The sequence below is a fragment of the Balaenoptera ricei genome, chromosome 2 (genome assembly GCF_028023285.1).
Source record: "Balaenoptera ricei isolate mBalRic1 chromosome 2, mBalRic1.hap2, whole genome shotgun sequence".
In the NCBI taxonomy this organism is placed as follows: Eukaryota; Metazoa; Chordata; class Mammalia; order Artiodactyla; family Balaenopteridae; genus Balaenoptera; species Balaenoptera ricei.
Window position 1 is genome coordinate 76033342 of NC_082640.1, and position 26251 is coordinate 76059592.

The window sequence follows — 26251 nt, forward strand, 5'->3', positions numbered from 1 at the left end:
TATAGCACTTAGCCTTCCATCCATTATATGAGAAGGGGTTATGTACGGTTACTTTGAGGGGCAGGGAAGTGCCTTTCATATGCTGGGGAACATGGCAGAAGATACGCACCCTACTTCAAGGATTTTAGGGTTTAGTTGTAACATGAAATGTATGCACATCAACTAGACTTATCAGACTTAAAACAGGAGTGTTTAAGAAATCTCCCAGCATGATGGAGAATTGATCAATCTCTTATAATTTGGTTAATTTCTTTCTTTATGTAGTTTGAGACCATGTTGTTTGGTTTATTCAATCTCATGATTGTTATATTTTTTTGAAGAATTAATTGGTCCTTTTATTTCTCATAAACTAATGACAATTTTAACTCCTAGTAAGTTTTTTCCCCTCTTGAATGCTCTCTGATCTTAGTATTTTTAAACTTTCTTTGGGTTAGTATTTGTATACTAACTTTCAACTTTGTATCACTGTGTTTCATGCATGTCTCTTTCAAACAGCATATAACTGAATTATTAAAAATTTAAGAATATCTCTCTTTAATTGGCCAATTTAATCCTTTTAAATTTCATTATTTAAATCATGATTTCTTTGGACTTTTCCCCATAATCTTGTTTATTATTTCAGTATACCTTCCTTTTTCCTGGCTTAGTTTTTTTCCTTTACTGGCTGCTCTTGGTTAGTCTGAATTTTCTTTATCCCTTTTCCCCTTTCCACTGGTTTGAAATTTATATATTCTATTTCTTATCTTTTAGTTTTATATATTCTATTTCTTATCTTTTTTATCTTATCTAAATTTTTTTTTTATATCTTTATTGGAGTATAATTGCTTTACAATGTTGTGTTAGTTTCTGCTGTATAACTCCTTTTCTTTTTGGTCTTTTTTTATTTTATTTTATTTTTTTAAACATCTTTAAATTTTTAACTTGTATACTTTAAGCCAAAATTTATCCCAAATTATACAAGGACCTTTGTACCCAAAGGTCCCTCTCATCATCCATGATATTTTTTTCCCCTCAGGATTTTAATTCTTCCTTGGTTAAAAACTTGTCTTCTTTACTCTTGGTTTTTCAGTAAGTTTTACTTAGATTTACCTTACATGTTTATCAATTTCTTCCCTCAGTATTGCTCCTTGCAATGTTATTCCTTCATTATGGGTTCAGTTTTCTTCCTACTACAATATATCCTTTAGTAGTTCTTTCAACGTGGGTGGTGAATAGTAAAGTCTCACAGTCTTCATTGGATTGAAAAATGTCTTTATTTTGTCATGCTACTTGAATGATCATTTTGCTGACTTTTTCTCCTCAGTGCTTTGAAGATACTATTCCTTTGTCTTCTGGTCTCTCTTTTTAAAATTTTTTGTTGAAATATAATATACATATAGAAAAGCACATATAGCATTATTATACAGCCCAATGAGCCCATGTAATCAAAACCTAGAAATCAAAATCAAGAAACAGAACCTGGCCGACTCCCCAGGAGCCCGCCCCTCATGCCCCCTGCCAGCCACTACCCACCCTCACCCACCAACAGTTAAACCTTATCCAGACTTCTACCAGCATAGATTAGTTTTGGTTTGGTTTCTGTTTTTGCTCATGAGAAGTCTGCCATCAATCTAATCTTTATTTATTTATAGTTAATCTTTTCTCCTCATTTCTTTTAAGATTTTATTTTTGATCCGTAATTTCGTTTTAAGTTGTATATACACATATGTGTGTGTGTGTGTGTATGTATGTATATATATACGTATATATATATATATATATATATATATGTATATATATATATGGCTGTGTATTTATTTCTCTTTGCCCTACTTTTCTCTTGGCATGTTTCCTGAATCTAAACACTTATTTTTCATAAATTCTGGAAAAAAATCCCATCTATTATCTCAGTGAATATTGCATCTCTCTCATGCCTTTTTTCTTCATCTTTCTGAAACTCCTAAGAGATATAGGTTGAATCTTATTTTGTCCTATATAACTTTGAACTTCTCTTTTATATTTTCTATCTCTTAATTTTTTTATATTGCATTCTGGATAATTTTCTGATTGATTCTTTCATTCACTGATGAAATTTTTTTCATTGATTCTCTTCTCTTGTATCTGACTAATGTTAAACCCATTTGTTATGAGTTGAATTGTGTCCTCCAAAAAAGATACATTGAAGTCCTAACCGCCAGTACTTTAGAATATGACCTTATTTGGAAATAGGATCTTTATGGAGGTAATCAAGTTCAAATGAAGTCATTAGGGTTGACCCTCATCCAGTCTGACTGGTGTCCATAAAAAGAGAGGTGGATTTGGACACAGAGACATGCCCAGAGGGAGGACTGTGTGAAGGGACATGAGGAATACACTGTGTGAGATTGGAGTTATGCTGTCACAAGCCAAGGGACATTTGGGACTACCAAAAGCTGGAAGAGGCAAGGGAGGATCCATCTTTCCTTTACAGGTTTCAGCGGGAACGTGGCCTGCCAACAGCTTGATTTCAGACTTGTAGCCCCTAGAACTGTGAGACTATACGTTTCTATTGTTCCAGGCCACCCAGTTTGTGGTACTTTGTTATGGAAGCCCTAGAAAACTGATATACCATTTATTTAGTTTTAAATTTAAATAATTCTGTTTTTCGTTTTTTTTCCAGAAGTTATAACATGACTTAGTCAAAGCTATTTCTTTTTGTTTTATGGCGTCTTGTTCTTACATCATGGCTTCCAATCTTTTTATGTCTTTGTTGTGAATATGCTTATTTTTATTGCCTGCTTCAGATTGTTCTATTATCTTAAATTCTTAGAGTATTAATCTCCCCTTTTGCTCTGCCTGTCTGCTTACTCTCTCTTTTGAAGGATTATTTCCTCTTGTGATTTGTAATTTTTTCTTTGAGTTGGCAAGCTTACTTTTAGCAAAGGGTTTTCCCCATTTGGGGGACACCCCGTGCTCCTTGGGTTGTGAAAATACTTCTACAGAGTAGTTTTGCATTTTCTTATGATAGGCATCTCAGTGGTTTTATTGGTCTGCAGCCAGTTATTTTAATTGCTACACTGAGGTTTCCTTCTGGGTGGATAACATGAGTTCAGACTCTGTACCCTGCATGCCCAAATATGCCTTCTAGGATCCTGACTTCATATGGGCTTGTCATTCCTAGTTCCCCATCTTGCACAAGCTTTATTCTACCTTTCCTGTTACTAAGTGGGCAGTTGGACCCCTGCCTCTTGCCATTTGGGCCAATATGTAGACCCAATATCCGGCTGGGCCACCGGAGTATCAGTTTACAAATGCCAAGATGGCGACTCTGGCTATGCATTCTTCATTTCTATTACCTGGGGATTTCTTCTCTGCTCTCTCTTTCTCATTCTTTCTTTCATGTTTGGTTCTCTTTCAGAAAAGTGCTACGTTTCCCCCAACATTTCTATGCATGTTTAGAGGAAGGAGATTGGGGACTGTGTTAGTGCAGTCTGCTGTTTCATTGGAACAAGAAGGTGGGACCAATGTCTGACATTGAATGACAGGGAAGAACTAGTAGTACATGCTGATAGGGGTTTTAAGGAAGGAGAAATTGACTCAAGAGTGGGAACAGCCGAGCACTGAAAAATGCTAGGTAGAGTTCAGATAAGGGAGGGTTTAAATACTTAAAAAAATTATTTTACACGTCAGTTAGATTCAGAACTACATGAGACGACAGAGATGTCCATCTAATGTCCAGCATGATCATACTCACACAGTGTTGTTATTTTCTACAGATTGACACCGTTCCTCTTCTTCCTGCTCTTCCCTTTGCCTTTTCCTTTGTAGAAACAAAACTCTGCTCTGTGAACCGCAGGAAGCCAGGTTTCTGCAGGAAACCCCACATGGCTTCAAAACCTCACCATGCTGACTTAGTCCTCAAGGCAGAGGACGGTTGGGAAGAAAGGAATTAGATGTGTTTCCAGGGCGTTTCAACCTGTAGTTAATGGAGGAAGGAGACTCAAGTCAGAATTTTTGCTTTTAATTTTTAATTTCATCAACTGTGACTTCGTTGTCTGAAAAAGAGAGTGAAAAGCAAATCTCCTGCTCCACTTTGGAAATGCTTTCAACACCCACTCAAGTGGGGATAGCTATCTAATCTAACTACTAGAGGGGGTTGCAAAAATTAAATGAGAAAACAGAAGTGAACATGCCTTAAAATAAAAATGTGTTGCATAAGAGAGACACAGTGACCTAGTGGTTCAGCGCATGGACTCCAGAGCCACACTGAGTTTGAAGCCCTAACTCTGCCACCAGCTGGCTGTTTGGGAATGTTGCTTAAATTATCTGTGCCTCAGTTTCCTCGTCTCTAAAATGGGGATAATAACAGATGTACCTCTTAGGGTTGTTGTAGGGGTTGAATGAAATGTTATAGTACCTGTTCTTAATAGAGTAAGTTCTCAATGAGTGTTACTTTTTTATTTCGTCCCTTGATATCATAATCTATACAAGACCTAGTCTTAGGTCCAGGGACCCCAAGCAGTTCTAGAAATAAGATCAGAGTGCTGGGGAACTCTCCAGAATTGTACCCCCAAATATTCTCTGTGTGTGTGTGTGTGTCTTTGTGTTTGTGCATGCGTTTGTAAGGGGGTGGGACATTTTTCTTTGGAGCCAGTTCATATTTTTTCATCAGATTCTTAAAAAGATATGAAACCCAAAGAGGGTTCAGAAGTACTTCTGTTTGAATCTAAGGACCTTAGAGGTGAAATAGTCTTTGCATTCCCTAAAGGCTTTATGGCTCTTGTTTAGCTCAGTAAACATAGGTTGGGAGCCGGGCACTGGTCTATGGCAGTCATTCAGCCTTGCTGGAGAAACATTCTCACCCGGGTAACTCTGTACCTAGGAAGGACCCAAACGGCAACCCAGAAGACCACTCAGATGATTTCTGCTGAAGGCGATTAATGTCGTGACTTCTGTTATGGGCAGTTTCAGTGCAAGGTGAGTCAAACTTATTACTAACATGGTCTGTGGAAGGACTGAAGATTCACTTCATCTTTCCTTGAGAGTAATGTAGGACTTCATCCCTTCTCATGAAGTGCTATGAGAGCCATCTGGTCATTTCCAGTGAAAACCAAAGGTCATGAGATTGGGAGACCTTGGTGAAGTATCCTAAGATTCATAATGGGGGATGCACCAAACTTGATAAATTGTTAAGAATCATGACACTCTTTTCCTCTATCCTTTGAACCCTTTCTTGCTTTGATTCAGCCCAGGCATTTAAACAGATTTGACAGGGCTTCTAAAGGTGTAAATGTCTAACTTTATTTCTTTTAATGATGTATGTCATCTAAGTAGCGATGCTATCAATAGGGGATGTGTTTCTGTTATTTTTTTTCTCTTCTGCTCTCAGATGCCTTTTAACATATGTAAAAATATTTATATAGTGTTTCAGATCTGCAGCATTCAGCACAGACATGCTCTTTTTGAGCTCTCCCTTTTGGTAATATATTTAACTCAAAAGAAGTCATAAGCATATTGGGGGCAGATAGTAGGTACAAATCTGACAAAAAAGCTAATGAGCTCTCCTGTGATTATCACAGAGGACGGTGACTCATTAAATCTCATTTCCTGGGCAAGTCCACATAGGGAGAAGAAATGATCTCAAATAAAAGCCTGAGAACCTAATGCAGTCAGATTTATGGGCATCTGTATAAGCAGCCACATGATAATCAGTGCAAATAGTGAAATGTTGTAATGAGGTACTCTGAAATATTTAATTGGTTACTTTATTAAATTTTTTAATAGTTTTGTTGTCTTCTGTTAGGAATTAGCCCCATAGCAGGGAGGGTGCTGAAACCAAGTGGGGTTGTCTTTTGGTTGGATTCAGTCGAAGCTCTTGTTCCCCTACCCGGTATCTCTTTATGTGTATTAACATTATCATCGACATTCAAGGCTATGCTGAAAAGAGGGTCAGGATGGTTGGAATCCATAAAGGCTTCCCCTTTTGGTTCCCAAGAATATGAGTATCTGCTTAGAATTAATCCTCCTCCAGCTTCCTTAGAGTGAACCATTTTTTTTCCTAGGGGTTTTGCACTGCTAAGAAGAAATTTTTCCAAAAAAGGGCAAGCCATAAGTAAGATGAAAAAGAGACTGCAGTTTGTTTTTGACACCTTAACTTCCTTTTAAATATCCATCTTCACCTTCCCGGCATTTCCTTTGTATCAATATCTTGCTCCTTATCGTTAGGTCCTGGTAGCTTTCTAATCGCGAGTTAGTTAAATAGCTTAAGATATTGTTCTTCTCAGGGACTCATAGATGCAAATAAATGAATTTCTAGGGGTAGAATTTTAAATGTCATAATAGGTTGGGTGGGGTCATGATATTTAGTATGTCTGAAATCACACCCATTCATCAGGCCAGCTTTATTCCTTCATCATCCCGTGTACGTGGGCACTGGACTATTTGTGAGAGGAATTGCTGGTTGACTGGTGAGGGGAGACGGAGCAGGGCTTAGTGGTACCTGTTGCCATATGACCAGTTACTACCTCATCTCATAACCTCGTTTGAGAACGTCGTCCTGAAACAGGAAAAATCCCTCTCGGCTTCATATTCTTCCATAACCTTTGCATTCCTAGATTCTATCTATGTCGTTAACTTCTAGACTTGCGACTAAGACCCGTGGTTTCTGCCACCCACAACCATGAAGAGTAGGATCACCCACAGATATGATTTATTTTTAAAGGGCCGCGGGCAGGATTCCTAATGGAGAAGTCATTCCAGACAGCCTTTTCATAGCAGAAATGGGTTTGCCACTGTGAAATGTCAAGATGATTGAGATTAATTCAGGTCCCAACTCACGTTCACGTTAAACATCCAGTATTTGAGACTATTCATCTTTTAGGGTCGCAGATATCTAAGATAACATATTGGGGTAGAGCCTGCCAAAAAAAGGGGGTTGGGGTATGAGATCGCAGTTCAGGTTATGAAAGGTGAGGGAGTGAAAGCATCATATTTTCTGGATTCAAAAATGCACATTAAGAAAAAATTTTGTTTTATAGTTCATAAAATCATCTTATACTTCATAAATATGCTTAATATAGTATTTTGTTCTTTTCTCCCCATATATCTGTGACTAAATCTTATAAGCAACATTTTCTTAGAATTTAGGAAATACTCTTTACTCTCTCTAGGCTGGAAGGTCTTATTCACAACTTGTTTGCGTTTTGGCTTATGAAATCACCATGGCCAGCTCTCTTCTACTGCTGATGAGAGGAAGGCCGGGCAACTCTCTAAAAACAAATAAAAGGCATTCAAGTTGCAGGAAACACAGCTTAAATATGATCAATGGCTGAACTGACTCAGAACTGAGGCAAGCTGTCAGGGCCAAGTTGGGGGTATTGTGGGAAAACGTCACCCAAAGGTCCCATGGCAGACCTGACGTGAAGGCTGTATCCGATGTTGGAGCCCAAGACATAAAAGAGAATGGGCAAGTTCAGAGCAGCGCAGGTTTCAGAGGCTGGGAGCACAAACCTACAGAAAGATATGCTGGTATGTGTGCTTAGAAAAAAGTTTTGGAAGGATACATCCCTAAGTGTTCATAGTGTTGGGGAATGGGGTGCTAGGAGAAGGAGACTTAAACTTTCTTACTTTTACGTTGTACTCTTCCTGTTGCTAAAATATTATATAATGAGCATGTAATTTTTTTAATTTAAGGAGCTATAAATATTACTAAAGAGAAAAAATGTATGCCAGAGGTAAAAACCGTTTGCAGCTTCTCAGCTACAGGCCGGGCGAATCTTGAATAATTTATTTAGACAACGGCTGGCACCTGCTCTCCTTCACTGTGCCCAGCACACAACCCTCTGTCTCTCGGGCCTGCCCCTGCCAATAGGGGGCCCCAGACGGTCTCCCATCCAGACAGCGGGACCAACACCCCTTCTCGAGTGATTTCCTGGGCAATTTGAAGGAGATAGCCTAGTTATAGGCTGCCGAGGTTACTGGCTCAAGAACTCCCCAGGAGGGGCCGCTGGCCGGGGTTCGCCTTCTCTGAGCCTGGAAGGGTGTATGGCTTGTTGCATGCTGATGGCAGAGGGAAGGATCTGACGCCCTGTTTTATGAAAGTGGACATTCAATTAGCTTCCCATGCTCTAGGTCCTTCGATCAGTATCCACTTAGAAAGGAGCTTTGTTTTCCCCCAAGTGCCAGGATCTGGGAAAGCTAGATATCACCGTTGCTCCTGTTTTCGGGTACCATGTCAAGGCAAAGTAAAGCAGAAAAGAAAAATCTTTCCTTTGCTTTCTCTCTAATGTACATGGAACAAGAAAAGGAAGGTATGGGGTGGCCCATCTGTGACTGTGAGTGGAAAGCATCTCCTATGAACCTTCATACGTAATTTGAGTAAAAGGGGGGAGAGGAGGCCATGAAAATGACCAACACCATTCCTTTCTTTTCCGAGATGTTAACCCACAGGCTGTCCCTTCAATTTATTCGAATTCTTGGTTTTCCAGAGTCATCTTCATCCTTGTTACGTTTTCATTCTTCTATTGCCGGCTTCTGGCCTGTTCCTAAGCATCGTTTTTACTTGAGACACTTGTGCGACTTTGAAAACGAAGTCCTGGAAACCAGTGTGGCTGGCTGGGTGTGTGTACAGTTTTTAAAGTGGGTGCCGTTTCCGAGTTGAAACAGAATCTGCAAAGAATTCATTAACTTTAACTAGGGCGAGTAATCTTGCCTGGACCTCCATGGTAAAAGTTCTTAAACTTACATTAACCTTGTAAAAAATGGCCGGGAATGGCTTGATGGTGGTCTGGTCCACCTCCCTGCCTTACTGGGGAGTTGCAGCCAAATGGGCCTGGGGTGGAGGATGAACCCGAATGAAACACTCCAGGTCTCGGGCAGCGACAAGCAGAACCGCAGAGTTGCTGTGCTGGCTACTGCTCACCTTCGTGCCTGTCTCTTCCCTTCAGACTTCAGTGGTTTTTTCCAGTGTCCCCCTTTGAAAAAGATTGATGTCGCTGGCAATGGCGAGGGGATTAACATGGATAACAAATTATTCTTACACGTTTGAAGTTACAGGCCTATTATAGTTGCCCTTTAGGGAAACACTGGGCTTTACTGAGCTATTGTTATTCTCAACAAATTTCAGTAATTATTAGTGCTAGGAGTTGCAGTTGCTTGGTTTCAGCTCAGCTTGTACAAAGCGTCCGTGCCTTTTGGGAGGCTCCGCTGACTACCTGATTCACAGTGAAGGAGCCTGCCTGGGGTAGGACAGTATTTCCCTACCTGAAAATTTGCAACTAAGTTTTAAACTGTCTGAATAGTTTTCATCTCGGGCCTCAGGGGTGACAGAGACAAAGGGGAGTAGGTAAAGGGAATCTGGGGAAACTGCATTTGTTCAGGATGGGGTGGAGGAGAGGGTGTGGGCCCCAGATAGGAATGGCTTGTCCTGACAACCCAGAGTGGTGATTGGAAAATAGAAAAGAATTAGAAATAGCAGATTCGAATCTCTGATCTAGGCCAAATATGTTGTGTGACTGTGGCAACTACCTAACCTCTTAAAGCCACCGTTTGCTCATCTGTAAAATGGGTCTGATAAAATACTAGTTTCAGGCAATTTACAGAAATAGATACAATAATGACAAATTTTTACTGTGTACATACTCTTTACAACTATTGTTTCTAGTGCCGCTAGTACTAGCTTGCCTGTCTCTTGTATCTGAAGTTCTGGTGATAGTCTTGAAAAAGAGGGCCCTCCCATAAGCTGTGTAAAGCATTTGCATGGAAGAATAGGGGTCATATCAATATAATAAATTACATTAAACATCTGTGCATCCGTATTCAAATCCCAGCATTGCCAGTGACTAGCTGTGCCATCCCCAGAAAGTTACTCGCCGTTTCTGTGTCTCCATTTCTCTGTCTGTAAACCAACAGTACTTATTTCACAAGGTTGTCATGAGAATTAGATAAGGCAGAGCACTGTAATGCACTTAGATGAGTGCTCTGAAGTTGATATAACAGGTCCCCAAACCTCCTGGGCAGCTCTATACCTTCCATGATGATAGGATGAGAACACATGTGACTCATCCCTTCTTAGGAGCTGCTGCTGTCCTGCTCCCCAGGGGCAGTTCCATCTCCCCCTCAGGGGTACCATATTGACACTTTCGGAGTGGTTGTGCTGGGCCATTTCTGGGTAGATGTTTGTGTGGCGTTGATCCCTATGAGCAGTGTCTCTACCCCAGACTGCCCTTTTTCCTTCAGGACAGTGACCATCTGCTGCCTGAGTTACAACAACATTCCAGATTTTGCCATTAATAAGAAATTCTAAATCCCCAAATCCCAGGCAGCCATGTCTCCATCTGTGGGAAAAGAGCAAGATTTGCTTCCCCACCTCAACACCAAATGGAACCATCCTATCCGGGTGAAATTTCTGATGCAAGGGAAGTAGATGCATGAAAACATGGTGGAATTAAGATCAGATGTTAAGATTATTCAGGCAGGGGACTGAATGAAATAACACATGTAAAAATCCTTTCTTTAGGCACTTGAAATAATTCCTTTCAATATAAAGATGATGACCACCACACAACATCCTGATTGAAGGTAACATGGGAAGCAGCAAGTGATCTAAGACAGTTACCATAATTCGATACCAAGAAATAAAGGTGCATCTTGTTTTATACAAACCTTGGTATGAAAGGCTGGATTTCCAAAGAGAATACCACTGTTACAAACAAAAAAAAACAAAAAAAACTGGGGCATATTGGGATTGAGTTTATTTGCACAAAAATCAATTTGAATCAGGCACTATTCAATCAAGCAGATAGAAAGGAGCTCCAAGGAGCTGTACGAAATCAAAGACTCTTATAGCCAGAGGGAATCGGAACAAGGAAGTTATACTAGACAAAAAAGTGCTTTGGTTATTGAAAAGTCACTTTCCTTTAGGGAATGGCAGGGATCTATCGGTCAGATTACCTAACTAGTGCTGATCAGGTGATTCCTGATTGGCTGGTTTAAGATTCCATTTCTGGGAGAGCTGAAACCGTAATTAATTCTCGGTTTGGTGACGTAAGGCTTGGCGTAAATGACTCCATTTTAGGCCTGTTATCTTGTTTTGAATAATTCCCCCCTTTTTGATGAGATTCTCAGTGTAACTGAGAGATGTGAACGAAATTTAAGGCATTAGCACTACTCCTATCACTGCTCTGAGGTTTTCACCGTTTCTTCTCATCCTCTCTGTGGTATTCACAGGTCACCATGTTGGTTTCTCATTCTTTAAATCAGTCATTCTCTTCATTCCTTTTCTTACATTCTAATCTTAGGGAGTCTAGTCATTTACTTGGCGGTTAGAAGTTGTGAATAAGCATTTAAAGCTTTTGAGAGAATACAGCACACCAGGGAGACTACTATGATTATTATAAGCAGGAGAATTCCCAATGTCTGGAGTGTACTTTGGACCCATGGTCCCCATGACCCAAATCAATCAGAATCAAATAAGTCAAAGAAAGACCTCCATTAAAAGAGTCACTTTAAGCCAACTGGCTTGTTCAGTGATCTTATGTAGCTGAGTCTCAACTTCCCTAGAAGTGTCAATCCAAGTACAACAAGTGGTGTGAGCCACAGCACAAACACCTCCTTGCTCAGCTAAAAGATAATCTAAGGCTATTCTATTATCAGGAAAAACTTTGGCCAGAGAATCTATGGGTCATTTTTGGGGGGGTATAGCTTTAGCAGCAGGTTCTACAATATCTTTCAGAGTTAAGGAGAGATTCCTGATCATAGCTTCATTTGCACTTACTCTTAGCCAGGGCAGTAGGGATCTGCCACAGGAAACTAATTTGAATCATGAATGCCTCCTGGTAATTTCCATTTGAGTCTGTGGCCCAGGACTGGAAAGGTGACAGCCATGGAGGTCAGTAAAATTGAAGGTTCTGTACAATGCACAGGTGGTTTTATTCTAGTCACCCTTGCCTGTGCACCTTTTTTGTACAGAGCCTGGATGCAGGTTTCCTTGGGTTTCTGGTTGTTAATCAGAGGCAGGGAAATGGACTCCCCTGGTTAAGGAGTCTGGCACAGTAGAGAAGGGGCTGAGTTTGTTCCAGAGAAACCGAGGCATTGGAAATCAGGGAGAAATTTGTGATGGGCCGAAGTACAGTATCACTAACTAGCATTGTGGCAAATCCAGCAGTCATTTGGAGGTTGGATTACTCCCCCTTGCAATGGCCTGAGATATGTAAACAATGCCATTATCTTTCCAAGCCAGAGCAAGACAACAGAAGAATCATAAAGACCTTCATGCGGTAAGAATTAGGAAGAGTATGGCCAGAAAAGGAGGGAGGAATGGAAAAAAATGTTCTTGATCTACTGTCTTGGGAGGAAGCAGTTTACCTTGATGTTGGCTACTTCTCTTCTTCAATTTTGAGTTCTCCAGTGTTCACATAGGACCAGATGTCATGTGGAGCCTTCTTCAGTTTTGAAATACACACCCAAGTTGCAACATCTTGAAATTTGGCAGTGATGTCAGTGGTTAAGAGTACTTGATAGGGTCCTTTCTGTGAATCTCACTTTTGCAAAAGCGTCAGAGTAAAACAGTAACTGTCTGTAAACTACAAAAGACTTAAAAATGCCCATGGTTAAAGATCTGATGAGAGTTCATTATAATGGAACTGATAAGGAAATTTGGTTATTTCTGTGACATACAGCATTTAAAAATAATAACTGGAATTATGACTGATAACATACCAGGACGTACTAGATTTTTAGGAATTTCCTACAATTTCTAGAACACTGTTATTAGTAATATGCATCCATACAAATATAACTTAAGAAGGCTTATCATCACTTATTTGACAATGCTTCCCATGTAATTGAATATACTAAATACGCCTAATTGGTTTAACAGCTCTCTTTTACAAGGTGAGAGACAAATCCTTTGAGATTTCCAGGGATTCTTTAGGAAATCTCAAAGTTACTTTGAGGTCAAAAAGACTCCTTTTAGAATTTGGTTTTGGGAATTTGTCAAAAGGTCAAAAGGTTTGAACATTTGACTAGATAGGATCATGGATTATTATGAAATAAAACCTAATTATCTATTTAACCGAAGTGACAATAGAAAATTTTAAAGGCAGATACAGAAAGTTATACAGTTCTGAACAAAGCTTAGCTCTTTTAAAGCTAAGAAGACTGGGTTTTCTTGAGTAATTAAAGACCAGATAAAGAGAATGTGAAGCATAATATATTATTTTGGTAAGACACAAAATCTTTGCTTTCTAGGTAGATTGTCCAAAAGGTAAACAAACAAACGAACCAACAAAAACCAACTTCTATAATCTCTTATCAAGAGCAGACCAATAGTCCAATAAAACTTCGTTGTGTTAACAGAGAGAAAACAAAATTATAATTTTGTACCAGGGACTTCCCTGGTGGTGCAGTGGTTAAGAATCTGCCTGCCAGTGCAGCGGACACGGGTTCAATCCCTGGTCTGGGAAGATCCCGCATGCCACAGAGCAACTAAGCCTGTGCGCCACAACTACTGAGCCTGCGCTCTAGAGCCTGTGCTCTGCAACAAGAGAAGCAACCTCAATGAGAAGCATGCTTGCCGCAACTAGAGAAAGCCCGCGCACTGCAACGGAGACCCAACACAGCCAAAACAAAAAAAAAAACCAGTGTACATTTGATATTAAAATTCATTGTTTAAAAACAAATACATCCATTCCAATCTTAGCTTGACCACACATAAAATTCCTTTCCCAAAATTCCTTTTCCGCAAACCTTTCACAACTCTTTTGTATCCATTCAGATTTCACCTTATTTTTTTTTCTTCTTTCTCGTTCTGGAACAGGCAATCCTATTACTTTTCTTACCTACTTTTCATATACAGTTGTTTCCTTTCATCCTTATTATTTCTAATAAGTTTTAATTACATATATTGATTAGAATTCTTAACCCTTAGAATTCTTTATTCCTAGTGAAAAGTACGAAGCCACTGTGGACTGTCTGCTAAGCTAGCATTCTGTGGATTGGCAAATTTATAAATACATTTCATAATTTCTAGGAGCATATTCTTCCTAGTAGTAAATTTTCCATTGTGGACCAAAACATGTTTACTGATAGACCCAAATATCATTGGTTCCTCTGTAAAAGGAAACCAAAAGTGGATAAACCTGTGTTCAGTAATTGATGTTTCAGTATTTTATCTTATTTGAAAATGATCTAGATATTGAGAGAATATCCATCATTTAATTTATCTCAGTATAACTTTAAAGTTTCAGGTTCTCAAAAAGGTTTTGGAAACTATTTTTAGAAAGACATACTGTGAAACATAATTATTGTTGAAAAGTCCATTTATAAACTTTTGTCTTACATCTATTTAATTCACTTGTTCTTAATAATTATATTTAGATTAGTCATGAAAATTTCACAAGATTTTAAACAGCTAACCATCATCTTAAGTTATTTTTCTTATTGACAGATTCTGTAACAGAGATAACATCAGCTGTTTTGACCTTTAGTAAGCCTAGGTAGATTAAAAGTATTGTATTTAATGCTGGTAACTCTATGCCATGCCTATTTTAATTAAACCAACAAACGTAAACTAGCTTTTATTTACTAATGATTATCCTAGATCATGTGAACTTGAAAAGCATTTGGGTTAGTTTCTATATTTCTGAAAGTGTATTTGATTTATATAAACATTTATCTTTAAGCCAATTAAACAGAGCTCTTTACAAATTAATTTTGGCAATGCCATTGGAGGTGAAAAAAAATCACACGTTTATAACATACATACATAGAAATACATAAACATACAAGCAGGTGTAAACAGAGATCTTACAGCTTTTGTTTTAAAATTTTAGCCACAAAACAGGTATGATAATGCAAACTCACTAGGTTATAAAAGAACAGTTGCATCCAAATTGTGTTTCTGGCAGATGATATAAGTTAAGGTTATCTGCTTGGATGGCTTAAACTTTTTACTAATATTTGTAGAAGAGATTTTAAGGTTTTTCATAGGCCAGGTTTTCAAGATAGGCTTTTCTTTTTTTTTCTCCTTCTGATAAGAATTACCTTGGTTCATGGAGAAGACCAGGGAGAACACTTATATCTTAAAATGCACAGAGGAAGAATGCAAGTTCCACCAAGAAGGACTTTTGTTCCCTAAGCCCAGGTCTTTTACAGTATCTGCAAGCCTTTTGAGATGATAGGAGAGGATCTGGGATTGGTAAAAAGGATAGGTGGGCTTTGAATTGTTTCTAGAGCCACATTTCTGTTCTTGTAAAGACTTGATTTGTAAGACAGTATAGTTGTGTTTAATTCCTCAAAAAAATTGGGTTGCAACCTGAATGATATCAAGGTGCCGACCCACTCATCCAACTACATCACCTTTAGTTTACTTCTTTATATCAGAGAACATCTTCAAGAGGGAAATCAAAAGATTCCTATGTTCTAGATTTAGAGCTGTGTTTCTTTGGAATGTTTTTAGTAAATCCTCCCACAAAAACCTTCAGAATGTTTTTATTTCCCTCTGGGTACATAGTTTCATTTTAGGTTAGGGAAGAAAGTCTAAAAAAAGTTCCCTTCAGGCTCTGAATATCAGCTTCCAATTTGGCCAACTTCTGACCATCGAGCTACTTAAAAAAAATCCTTTTGAATATCTTTGTCAGGTTTGAGCCAGGACAAATAGTAAGTACCCCTGGCAGTACTGAACAACTTCATGAACATGAGAGGTATCCTCAAATAGGGTGCAAAAATTACTACCTTCTCAAGATCGAGAGCCATTCCCAAAGATAACAGAAGGAAGGAAGGAAGGGAGGGAGGGAGGAAGGGAAGAAGGGAGATTTAGATAATTCCTCTGAGAGCTGGCAACAGTTGGTAGGACCCTAGCTGAAAATAGAATGCAACTCACCTTTGTGTCTGGCCATATTTTTAGGGCCCCCACTGTGATGGTTGCCAACCTAAGTTCTCAGGACACAAAATGAGACAAACAAGGGCAAAAGCTGTCCCTAGAAGAGAACACATCAACAACCAGTGGGTACCCAAAAGCACAGTCATGAGTCATAATTCAAAGATCTAATTCTTATATTTTTTGCCTGCCAATCTGAATTTGGAAAGAAAGGGACAACGTAAAATTTTACCATCCTCTCTCCATCAGGCACTACAGATAGAGATCTGGGAGAACTGACTGACTTTGGTTCGAATTCTCACCCTTTGCCGGCTTCTGCCGGTTTTCCCAGGATCCCATCGGTAGGTCTGGAGAGAGTGGGTGTCCCAGCGGGTTTCATCCTGGTCACCAGATACTGTAGGGGAGGAAAGATCATTTTTCCTGTACTCTTTATGGTGAGTGCTTAGCTGAGACCCTCTAGGGCACCTCCTAAATGGATAAGCTTATCTAGGTTAAAAGTTCTCTACTGTGCCCACTGTAATTCCAGATTATCTTTGGTAAGGTTAACCTACCTGTTCAGCCTTAAGACAAAGTTTTATTCACTTGAGGCCTCACACTGGGCCTAGGCCAGCTTATAGTCAGACCCAGTCTGACCCTGGACCCCATCTGGTTTCTGAGTCAGCCCAGTCTGACCCCAGATCCTGTCTTGTTTAAGTCAGACTCAGTCTGAGACCAGCAGATTTCTGGACCCAGTCTGGAAAAAGAGATGCTTAAATAAAATCTGAAAGCTCATAATGCAAAAACTTCGGAACTAGGTTCTAAAAGGGACTTACCCACACCTCCGGAGACAGCGAGAAAGCAGCGGGCTCAAGCAGCTCACAGGTGCCTACTATGCCTGTTTGTTTGCTGCTTCTGGGGGCCCTGGGGGTCTCCTCAGTTTCCTCTTGGACACCAGAGCTATCAGAGCTCTTGAATTTGATTTGTTAAAAATTGGGCTTGCCTTTTCTATGTTTTGTTTTGTATTTCATTTTTCTAACAATTCATTTGTATTGCTTTTTTACAAAAGTATTGACCCATGACTAATTGGAAGGGGGAAAAAATGGACTCTTCATCACAGATAATTCAATAATTTAGGGTGTGTCCACAGAAAGCTTAAATGTGTGGACTCTGGAGTTATAGGTCCTGGGTAGGTGCCCTGGTTGTCTGGATGACTTTGGGGAGCTTATCCTCTTCTGCCTTGATTTCTTTATCTGTATAATGGAGGTGGTGGTAATTGTACCTACATCATTGGATTGTGAGGAGTAAAGAGGTTAGTAGTTTCAAGGCTCTTAGAAAAGTGCCTTGTGCAGGGTAAGACGTCAGAGTGTTTTAGGTATTGTCACTTGCCCTTCCACCCCTTATTGCTCACCTGTGTCGTTGTGTAAGCCAGGGCTGATGACTTACGCATTGTGACTTTTGAAGGCCCTAGGTATTTTTGCCTTTATGGACTTCTTCTTCCATTAAAAAAAATTAAGCATTATATTTTATGACCTTGTTGATATAAAGCTGAGTAGAATCCAGGCTAGATTCATTATTATATATTCATCATCATTGTATTCATTTTTCGCTTTTGCTTTTAACATATTTTTGACCGGAGTCATATTAAGGCCACAGGCGTTAGTTTCTGCAAAAAAATCCCCCGGCCAATAATGTGTTAAAATAAATGAGAACAAAACCATTCCTGCAGTCCCCCAAAAGCAGGTTGGGTCCTAGGCACTGTACTTACTGTGGAGGGTTCAGATAAACTGGAGCTATAGGCCGAGCTGTCCCCGGTGCAAGCTCTTCCTTCCCTTGCCGGAATGCTCTTCTTTCGGGCATCTTCTCTTGAGCATCATTTCTTCTCCTCTTGAGCAGCTCCTCTTCATCATTTCAGATTCCACCCAAGCTTTCTTCTCGGTCCATCCTATGTGTACTGCAGTCTTATAATTGCACATTTACCCATCTGTCGCCCAGGCTAGACTATAAGTTCTTCAAGCTCAAGGAACACCTCTGTCTCCCCAGGACTAAGCATGCTGTAGTCACACCAGTTCATTACTTAATGTGGTTGGATAAAATGTGTCATTGTGGAGGGAACAGCATGGATTTGGGCCTCAGAGAGTCTTCAAAGGAGGTTTATTTAGAAACCGGGGGACTTCCCTGGTGGTCCAGTGGTTAAGACTCCGTGCTCCCAAGGCAGGGGGCCCGGGTTCGATCCCTGGTCAGGGAACTAGATCCCGCGTGTTGCAACTAAGAGCCTGAACGTTGCAACTAAAAGATTCCACAAGCCGCAACTAAAGATCCCACATGCTGCAACTGAGGATCCCACATGCTGCAACGAAGATCCCTCTTGCCGCAGCTAAGACCCGGTGCAGCCAAGGAAAGGAAGGAAAGAAAGAAAACAGTAGAAGGTTAAAGACAGTCTTTTTATTCTCATTTTGGGCTAGTGCCTGAACACTGGTAGACTTCAAAGCACAGAAAGAAGAGGATTTGAGCATCAGGTAGGAAGAGCTAATACAGTTGTCTGAGCAGTGGGAACTCCCCATTGATGAACATTAACGGGAGCTCCATTCATACATCACTTGGAGAAGAGACCCCTAAAAGCTGATCTGCTGCCTCATTAGAAGCCAGTCAGATGCTTTCAGTGTTGAGTAATAGGTTTGGCTGAGCTGGCTCCAGAAACAGAACAGCAGCGAGGTTCTCTGCTAATTTCAGATGTGGTGGCGAGGCTGGTACAGAGCGGAGCCCTGGCACGCGGATGTTGTGGCTGAACCACAGGATAAAAATCTCTACGGGGAGATGGTCCAATTCGATGAGATTGCCTGCTACAGCATCTCCCTCACAAGACAGGCACGTGCTTTATTTCATAGCATTGCCCAGTCTCACCATCCACTGACTCTTGCAGGGGCGCTCCACTTCAGGTGCAGACTGAGCACCCAAGAATCTTGTCGAACACGCAGACCCTGGGACACCCCCAGAGCTTCTGAGTCAGCGAGTCTAGGAGGGAGCCTGAAACTCACAGGTTTAACAAGCAGCTCGGCTAAATGATGTTGCGGATAAATTAGATCAGACTTTAAGAACATGGACACTGCTGACTAGGTTATCTTTGAACAAGGGGGAATCCTTCCTTCCATGTTCTGGCCCCAGTGGTCTGTATCCATAGCACTTGGTGCTCATTTCTTGGATGCCTGGAAACTAGTATAGTCCTTAAGCATGAGAGGAAACGAGAAATACTCCCTCTCAGCCCCCGAACATCTCCCCTGCAGATCCTGAAGCCCCTGTTTTTCTTGCTCTTCTGGTTTTAGGGGCTGGCATGTGGGCATCTGCAAGATAGGGTCATCTCGCTTTTTTCCCCTCTCAGAACTAAGTCTTGTGCTGTGAAACCAGCTCTCTGGAACTCTGCACTGGAGTTTCATTCACTATTAAGGGCTCTAATGAGGAGGGACAGGCAATTATTATTATTTATTCCACTAATTAGCCAGATAATCATTCATTTTGAAACTATTCAGGGTTGGAAATCTGTTCATTTTGTGCCCTTTGTGTAATGTGGATTCATTTCATTTTTTTTTTTTTCTTTTCCTTTACAAAAACGGCTGCTTTGTTTAAATGAGGGGCAAAGGTAGGGAGTGAGAAGAGGGGAATTAAAAAAGAGAGAGAGAGATAATTTCTGAGCTGTGAAGATAATGCAACAAGGAGCCACAGTCCATAAAAACATCACTTTTCAGTCTCTGAAGACATAATGCTTGATGATAACCATAAAACATGTTAGTGCAAAATGAATTGCTGTTCTGTTCAAATCCTTAAACGTACTGCTGTGGATGTCACTGGAGATATGCAACTCTTTTCTCCGATGCCGAGGTATATTTTATCATAATTTGTGGGGTGGGTGACAGCCTTGTACACATGATTGCCTTTTCCTGCTCAGTTAGCTTGTCAAGGTCAGAGTCCTTTGGCCTTTTATGAATGTAGGACTATTAAGAAATGAGCAGGGTAACTGAACAGCATGGAGAGGAAACTTTATTTTTCTTTACTGATCAGTACCTTATGTTTTCATGGTGTTTGCTTATAGCGAGCTACCATTCCACTCTCCAGGTTATTTTGGAGGTGGGAGGGCATGCTGTTGTTGTTTGGTTGCTCTGCATCTTATTTTTGTTGTGAGATGCAGAGAACTTCTGGGAGGCTGGGATTCATCTTCAAAAATAAGCTGTTCAGGAACACTTGTAATTTCAGGTAGCATTTTTTTTTTTAGATGGATATTTTTTAAAATGTATTTATTTTTGGCCTCACGGCATGCGGGATCTTAGTTCCCTGACCAGGGATCGAACCTGTGGCCCCTGCAATGGAAGCACAGAGTCTTAACCACTGGACTGCCAGGGAAGTCCCTCAGGTAGCATTTTTTTTTACGGTAGATCATTACCATGGAAGTTGTGCTTCTATAGGTTGGTGCTTCTATAGGGTACAAATGCAGTATGGCACACTCTTTGTAAGTCAGGTCTCCTAGATATAATGAGCCTGGTAGATTAGGCTGAGAGTCTGTGTATTTGTTTGTTTGATTTTTGGTTTTGTTTGTTTGTTTTCTGTGACTTCCGTTTTGAGAATTAAAACCAGATCTGAGGACGATAGGAGCTGTAGCCAAGGATCTCAATCCAAGGAAATGTGAGATGGTGGCCATTTCTCATAGAAATGGAAACCCTTGGTAAGCATTGGGGTCGGAGAAAGGATCCTAGCAAAAGGTAGAGGAGGTTTCACCTCCCTGAAGGATGTCTTAGCTAGCTCCCATAACTTAGCAGTACACTTTTCACCTTGGAATCCTTAATAGGTTAAAGGATTCAGTGTAGGAACTTCTAGTCTAAATGACTCTTTTCCCTTATGGGCTCCTGTGTTGTCACTAACACTGGAAATTGCTCGGAAGTCTTGATAAAAGCAGTCAGTCATGCATAAATAAGTCCTTGCGCAGAAAGTTCAAGGAACCATTGTTCCCAGATCTTCATCTGCTTCTACTAAACTTTCAGAAGTTCTATCAGAGGGAAACTTTTATACCCCAGGGTGGGGGAGGTATCAGGGTTAATTCTGATAGGAGTAACAGCAGGAAAAATGTCCTAGTATCTATTCTACTCACCACCACAGTGATAAAATGTTTACTGAAAAGGATAAAAGGAACTTTAAAAATAAGAAGCCCTTCACAGCATTGAATGTTTAGATCCTAACAGGTTAATTTACTGGAGTTGATCTTTATACTTTATATAGAAGAAAGTAATGTAAATGAAAGAAATGTTTACACTGCTTAAGAGTGAGATACAACTACTGAATCCAAGAACCACTTTAATATAGTGCTGGCATATTAAAAATGAATTTGATTATTTTCAATAATTCTGCTCTATTCTTGAAAGCACTTTCAAGAGCTCTAGGGGAAGCAAAATGTGAAGGTACTAAAAAACTAGTCAAGCTGCATTTTAAAAAGACTTTAAATAACCTAGACTTCTCCTGAAGGTCATCTTACTAAGTCACCTGAACTGCATGATGACAAAGAAATGGAGATAATGGACAAATGCTGGAGGTCAAGGTTGAATACGAGACACTTGCAGGGACAGAATTTTGTAATAATCGTTTAATATGGCAAAGGATAGACATGAGAAGTTGAGAAAGAAAATGGCTGAAATAGAAAGCAAAGGTGGAGCTGGACAAGGGCAGCTGGAAGTTGTCTTCCTGTTGTAAGATCCTACGTTTAGCACAACATTCGGGTGGCTATGGGAACATCACCTTTTAGTGTCGTTGGGGCTGGATAAAGGCCATGGCAGCAGCTGGGAGAATGTTTGCTCGCCTTAAGAACAAGCCCCCCGGGCTTCCCTGGTGGCGCAGTGGTTGAGAGTCTGCCTGCCAATGCAGGGGACACGGGTTCAAGCCCTGGTCTGGGAAGATCCCACATGCCGCGGAGCAACTGGGCCCGTGAGCCACAATTACTGAGCCTGCGCGTCTGGAGCCTGTGCTCCGCAACAAGAGAGGCCGCGATAGTGAGAGGCCCGCGCACCGCGATGAAGAGTGGCCCCCACTTGCCACAACTGGAGAAAGCCCTCGCACAGAAGCGAAGACCCAACACAGCCATAAATAAATAAATAAATAAATAAAATTAAAAAAAAAAAAAAAAAAAAGAACAAGCCCCCAAAGTGGCAGTTTCTCAGACCTTGAGACACATACACAGGGTCGTCGTCAGAGTAAGCTTTGGGGTCGTTAAAGTAAGCTTTGTAGGCAGTGGTTCCAGCTGGGCTGAAATTGAGAACCTGAGGTCTCTGTGAGGCCAGCACTTCCAGGTAAACCTGCTTGTGGAAACCAAAATAGGTTTTCCTGGTCAGTCTCATCAATAACGGGTTCCCTTCGACCTGTCAACGCTCGCCTGCATCAGGGTATTTGCCCTTGCTGTTCTCTCTTCCTAGAATGTTCTTCTCCCAGAGATCTGTGTGGTTTGCCCCCTAACTTCATGAAGGATTCTGCTCAAATATCACTCGTCAGCGCTGCCTTCCTCCCCCAGCCACCCTATTGGGAAGAACAGCTTGCTATCACTCTCTAACCCCACTCTTTTTTTTTTTTGGCTGCGCAACACATGAGATCTTAGTTTCCCGACCAGGGATCGAACCCGCGCCCCCTGCAGTGGAAGCGTGGAGTCTTAACCACTGGACCACCAGGGAAATCCCTAACCCCACTGTTTTTTTTCCTTCCATAGCATTTATCATCACTGGACATATCATTTTTGTTTGTTTGTTTGTCTCCCCTGTTAGAAATTAAGCTCTGTGAGAATGGGGTCTGTGCTGTATGGAAGCTCCCAGCAAGTTGAGAATTACTCACTGCTCTATTCCCAGTGCCTCACCAGCGCCTGCCATAGCGCAGGAACTCAATGAATGTTTGTTGAATGAGTGCGTAAATAATAACAATAATAGCATTCCTTTTTTGTGCACTTTCCCTGTGCCACTGTCCACATTGAGTTCCCCACACACTGCAGTGCCCTATAAGCTAGGTGACTGCTATTTTATACCCCATTTTACAGACAAGGATGCCCTCCTAGTGATCCTACATGCACAGACTCTGCTGTAAGGAGTACAGAGCTGACCTGAGGATAGTAGCACTCTACACCTTCTTCCTAATAAGAAATTTGCTGTCACACACAAAGTTAAAAATAAAATGAAATTAACAAAGCATCCACATTACAAAAAAAAGTTAATAGGAAAGGAGAACTTGACTCAGAAGGATTTCAGTTTCAGCAGGCTTCTTGGAAGGGACCTTTTGCTTAGGGTTGCCATTTTGGGAAAAATGGAGATGCCTCGTTAAATTTGAATTTCAGATAGGCAATGAATTATTTTTTTTTTTCAGTATTGAGCATGTTCCATATATTGTGTGGGACATGCTTATGCTAAAAAAATTATACATTATTTATCTGAAATTCAAATTTAACTGGACATCCTATACTTTTTTCTGGCAACTTTACCTTTTCTGGTTTCCATTTCTTTTTTTAATTTTATTGAAGTGTAGTTGATTTACAGTGTTGTGTTCATGTCTGCTGTACAGCAGAGTGACTCAGTTATATATATATTCCTTTTCATTATGGTTTATCACAGGATATTGAATATATTGATAGTTTCCTGTGCTCTACAGTAGAAACTTGTCGTTTATCCATGCTATGTATACTAGTTTGCGTCCGCTAATCCCTAACTCCCACTCCTTCCCTCCGCCCCCACCTTGGCAACCACAAGCCTGTTCTCTATGTCTGTGAGTCTGTTACTGTTTTGTAGATATGATCATTTGTGTCGTATTTTAGATTCCACGTATAAGTGATATCATATGGTATTTGTAATTTTTAAAAATTTGCTGGTTTCCATTTCTAATGAGACAGAGCAAAAAATAATAATAATGAAAATAATAGTAATACAAACCATTACAGTTACCACTTCTGTTCCCCAGGAACTATGTGCCCTTTGCATATATCATTTCTAGTCCTCACAAGAACCCTGCATGGTAGGTAGTGTCTTCCATTCTTCAGATAAGGAAATTGAAGCTCAGAGAGGATAAGTAATTTGCCTAAAGCCACACAGCCAAAAAGCCAGTTTTCCTTCTGTAACACTTATCATCATCTAACATAAAATATTGTTTTGTTTGTCTCCGCCACTAGAAAGTAAGCTCAGTGAGGGTAGGGTCTTTGTCCCAAAGAACATGTTACCAGGTCTCTCTCTTTGCCCACTGTTTCCTCTCTATGACCCCCACTCTGTTCTCGGACGTACTAGGTTAGAGCCAATCCACGAGCAGAGGGGAGCCCTCGTTCCTAGCTGGACCCCAGAAGGAGCTGCCCGGGATCTGAATGCCCATCTCTGCCTCCTTGGTCCTCACACCCTGAGCAACTTTTGTGCCAAGTCTGGCCAGTTCCCTGTGGGATCATTGAGACATGGGACTTCCTTGTTATTACTCTTTTTTTGTTTTGTTTTTTGGTTCACTGGAAAATAACTAAGGATAAACAGAAAACAGCAACAACTTGTGCTATCTCAGTTCCAGAGTCACGTGCACTTTATTCTAAATGACAATATTTAACAACAAAATTGCTTCATTTCAACCTCATTGCATTCCTTGAAGTGGGAGTACTATAATTTAAAAATAATAAATGCAACAGAGTGAATATAGTGCTTTCATTAATCCCCAATACTGCTTATTTTCAGCACTTTTTAATTATTTGGGTGTGCTCAATAGATTTAGCTGAAGTGGAAAAAGAATCATTCAAATTTCAGACCATTTGCAATTATCAATTTATCTGCTGTTTTCCAGCCAAGTAACTGAACTTCAAAGTAGCATGTGGTTTGAATGATTTCCTCCCCACCCCCTGCCTGGTATGAAACAGTGAATTAGTCAAGTAAAAATGTCTGTGGAATTGAAGGTGCTATAAACAAGGGCATCATATCCTCTGAATTATCAGCCAGCACAGGTGATGTTGATTGCATGTCATGGTGTCCCAAGGACATCCAGAGTGACAGTGGAAACTTTCTGCCTCTATGCCTAAAGTAAAGTATTAAGGTAATAATCTAAGCATTTCACTTCTAACCTGCCCTTTGCTTGATTCCCAAGTATTTATTTAAAGGATAATATGCAATTGTAAGGTCTTTAAGTACCAGACCTTAAGCCAGATCAAATACAGAATGCCCCCATTGAATTTGAACTTCAGGTAAACACTGAATAATTTTTTAGTACAAGTGTGCCCCAACTATTGTGTCCTATATTTTAATTTGCTACATCTGGCAACCCTTTTGAGGACCAATACCCTGTATCTTATTAACATGGCATGTTTTTTGAAGCATGGCATGGTTGTGACTAATTATAGTGGCTGAAGCATGGCATGGTTGTGACTAATTATAGTGGCATGGTTGTGACTAAATATATTTTATTATTTTATTATTACTATTTTTTAAATATTTTGCTGTTTTATTTTATGTTTATTTTATTTATTTATTTATTGGCCTCGCGGCATGTGGGATCTTAGTTCCCTGACCAGGGTTTGAACCAGTGCCCCCTGCATTGGAAGCATGGCATCTTAACCACTGGACCACCAGGGAAGTCCCAGTGGCTAGAATTTATTGAATGATTACTATGTGCCCAGCGTTCTCCTACATGCTTTGTGTTTATGATCATCCAGGCTTCACAATAATCCTGCCATTTAGGTGCGGTGTTATCCCATTTTATAAATACAGGAAAATGAGGCTTGGAGAGGTTAAGGTACTCGCCTAAGATCTCAGCAAACAGGCGGTGGTGGTGGGTGGTGGCTGGTGGCTGAGGTTCTTTACAAAGACCTTTCTGTTTTCACTGCACTATGCATTCTAATTAAATGAAAACAAATGACCGGCTGCAGATGAGATCTTGTGTCTCACTAACTTTTCTTTAAGGATACAAATACAGTCTTAAATTCATATGGACAGATTCAAGGTTGAGTTTTGCAGTGTACATGTTAAGGCGTACATGCAGAACTCATCTGATGGGCAAATGGACTGGCCCATTCCCTTATTATCAAAAGGAATTTCTTAACTATGGCAAAAATGTAGATTCAGAGCGTGAAATGGAATGGCAGTAATTGGACAAATGAGTGAAAGCAGCTCCCAAACAATTAGTTGTTTTGAACTCAGTAAAAGGGCAGTTCTTTCATTTAATTTTAAACTCATTATGAGTGGCCGGGAGGTGTTTACATTTAATTTGGGGGTTTTTGAATTGTGGGTTTGCTTAAACATAGGCTCCATCTTCTAATTGGATAATGAGCAAGTTCATTTGCAAATGGGCCCAGTTCCATGCTGAGGGTCTCATCCTGACATTTCTTCTTAAATATCTACTGTGCATGATTATTGAAAAGATGATGAAACAGCATGGTGAAAAAATTCAAAAGAAGAAAACAGCGCCCACGAC